Here is a 3,497-nt window from a genome sequence, read left to right on the forward strand (position 1 = left end):
AGCTTTGCTGGGTATAGTAGTCTAGGCTTGCATCCATGTTCCCTTAGTGTCTGTAGCACATCTATCCAAGCTCTTCTGGCTTTCTTGGTTTCCATTGAGAAATCAGGTGTAATTCTGATAGGTTTCCCTTTATATGTTACTTGACCTTTTTCCTTTGCAGCTCTTAATATCTGTTCTTTATTCTGTATGTTTTGTGCTTTATTATTATATGGCATGGGGATGCTTTCTTTTGATCCAGTCTATTTGGTGTTCTGTAGGCTTCTTGTACCTTCATAGGAACATCCTTCTTTAGGTTGGGGAAGTTTTCTTCTATAATTTTGTTGAATATGTTTTCTGGACCTTTGAGTTGTAATTCTCCTTCTTCTACTCCTATTATTCTTATGTTTGGTCTTTTTATTGTGTCCCAGATTTCCTGAATGTTTTGTGATGAAAATTTGTTAGATTTGCTGTTTTCTTTGATCAGTGCGTTTATTTTCTCTATGGTATCTTCAGAATCTGAGATTCTTTCTTCTATCTCTTGTATTCTGTTGGTTATGCTTGTTTCTGTAGTCTCTGTTCGTTTACATAGATTTTCCATATCCAGCTGGCCCTCATTTTGTATTTTCTTCCTTGCCCCCATTTCAGTTTTCAAGTCTTGCAATGTTTCCATTATCTGTTTGATTGTTTTTTCTTGGATTCCTAGGATATCATTTACGGATTTATTCAATTCTTCAAAGTTTTTGTTATTCTTCTCGTCCATTTCTTTTTTTTTTACCATTGTCAAAAATATAATTCTGAAAATATAATTACATCCATACCAATGTAAAGTAAAGATTTTGTTTAAATTGGAGAAGTTGCTAACATATCCAAATAAAAATTATTCTTGCACATACAATTAAACAAATAAAAAAATTAGTTAATTGCGGCTCTGATTCTAAAACAAAATGACAGCATTTTTGTCAGCGTCCTTCAAACACGACATTGTTTGGTGGAGTTTCTAGGTGTTGTGAAAGTTTAGCAAGAAAGAAATCATGGGGCAAGTCTTTAGGTATCCTGTCTTTGATCTGAGAACTATGCATTCATAAATATTCATTCTTAGTAGACAGAGAATTACATGGCTCAAAGTATTTGATTTTTTTTTCATGGTTTATTTTTTTATATTTAAAAATTTCCTCCTCCCCCTTCCCTCCCCTCCCCTCCACCCATACCTCCCCTCCCTCTCTCTCCAGGCCAAGGAGCCATCAGGGTTCCCTACTCTATGTTAAGACCAAGGTCCTCCCTACTCCCCCCAGGTCCAGAAAGGTGATCGACCAAGCTGAGAAGGCTCCCACAGAGCCCGTCCATGAAGAAGAATCAGAGCCCAGCGCCATTGTCCTTTGCTTCTCAGTCAGCCCCCACTGTTGGCCACATTCAGAGAGACGGGTTTGGTCGCATGATCCATCAGTCCCATTCTAACTGGAGTTGGTTTGATCTCCCATTAGTTCTGTCCCACCGTCTCCATGAGTGAACGCACCCCTCACGTTCCTGACTTTCTTTCTCATGTTCTCTCTCCTTCTGCTCCTCATCAGGATCTTGGGAGCTCAGTCCAGTGCTCCAATGTGGGGCTCAGTCATTTTCTTCATCTATCGCCAGGTGGAGGTTCCCTCACGGTCCTGACTTTCTTTCTCATGTTCTCTCTCCTTCTGCTCCTCATCAGGACCTTGGGAGCTCAGTCCGGTGCTCCAATGTGGGGCTCTGTCATTTTCTTCATCTATCGTCAGGTGGAGGTTCTATGGTGATATGCAAGAAATTCATCAGTATGGCTATAGGAACTGGCCTTTTCAGGCTCCCTCTCCTCAGCTGCCCAAGGAACTAACTGAGGGCGTCTCCCTGGAAACCTGGGAACCCCTCTAGGGTCAAGTCTCTTGACAACCCTCAGATGGCTCCCTTAATTAAGATATATGCTTCCCTGCTCCCATATCCACCCTTCCTGTATCCCAAGCATCCCATTCCTCCGAGCTCCCCCCATTCTCCCCTTCACGCTTTTCTCTCTGCATCTTCCCTTGGCCACGTCTCGCCCCACCCTCAAGTTCCCAATTTTTGCCTGGCGATCGTGTCTACTTCCAATATCCAGGAGGATTACTATATCTTTTTTGGGGGGTTCACCTTCTTATTATCTTCTCAAGGATCCCCAGTTATAGGCTCGATGTCCTTTAATTATGGCTAGAAACCGATTATGAGTGAATACATCCCATGTTCATCTTTTTGGGTCTGGGTTACCTCACTCAGAATAGTGTTTTCTATTTCCATCCATTTGCATGCAAAATTCAAGATGTCATTGTTTTTTACCGCTGAGTAGTATTCTAGCATGTATATATTCCACAGTTTCTTCATCCATTCTTCCACTGAAGGACATCTAGGTTGTTTCCAGGATCTGACTATTACAAATAATGCTGCTATGAACATAGTTGAACAAATGTTTTTGTAGTATGATTGGGCATCTCTTGGGTAGATTCCCAATAGTGGAATTGCTGGGTCCTGGGGTAGATTGATCCCGAATTTCCTGAGAAACCGCCACACTGCTTTCCAAAGTGGTTGAACAAGTTTGCATTCCCACCAGCAATGGATGAGTGTACCCCTTACCCCACAACCTCTCCAGGAAAGGTTATCGTTGGTGTTTTGGATTTTAGCCAATCTGACAGGTGTAAGATGATATCTCAAAGTTGTTTTGATTTGCATTTCCCTAATAGCTAAGGAGGTTGAGCATGACCTTAAGTGTCTTTTGGCCAGAAGAAGTGAACTTCTTCTGTTGAGAATTCTCTGTTCAGTTCAGTGCCCCATTTTTAATTGGGTTAATTAGCATTTTAAAGTCTAGTCTCTTGAGTTCCTTACATATTTTAGAGATCAAACCTTTGTCAGTTGCAGGGTTGGTGAAGATCTTTTCCCAGTCAGTAGGCTGCCTTTTTGTCTTAGTGACAGTGTCCTTTGCTTTACAGAAGCTGCTCAGCTTTAGGAGGTTTATTCTTAGGTTTGGTCTTTTCATGGTGTCCCAGATTTCCTGGATGTTTTGTGTTAAGAATTTGTTAGATTTGTTTTGTTCTTTAATCTGTGAATTTATTTCCTCTATAGTATCTTCAGAGTCCGAGATTCTTTCTTCCATCTCTTGTATTTAGCTGGAAATACTTGTTTTTGAGGTTTCTGTTCGTTTACTCAGAATTTCCATTTCCAGTCTTCCCTCAGATTGTGTTTTCTTCATTACCTCCATTTTATTTATCAGGTCTTATACTGTTTCCTTTACCTGTTTGATTGCTTTTTCTTGTTTTTCTTGGGTATCTTTGAGAGATTTGTTTATTTCGTCTACCTTTTTTGTTTGTCATCTCCATTTCTTTATGGCAGGTTTTTTTTTTTACCTCCTGTTTAAGGTCCTGTATTATTTTCATAAAGTACTTTTTAAGGTCGGTTTCTTCTATTTCTTCTGGAGTAGGGTGTTCAATTCTTGTTGTTTCGGGATGTCTGGATTCTGGTGATATCATGTTGCC

Source organism: Arvicola amphibius, chromosome 12 (assembly GCF_903992535.2).
Source record: "Arvicola amphibius chromosome 12, mArvAmp1.2, whole genome shotgun sequence".
In the NCBI taxonomy this organism is placed as follows: domain Eukaryota; kingdom Metazoa; phylum Chordata; class Mammalia; order Rodentia; family Cricetidae; genus Arvicola; species Arvicola amphibius.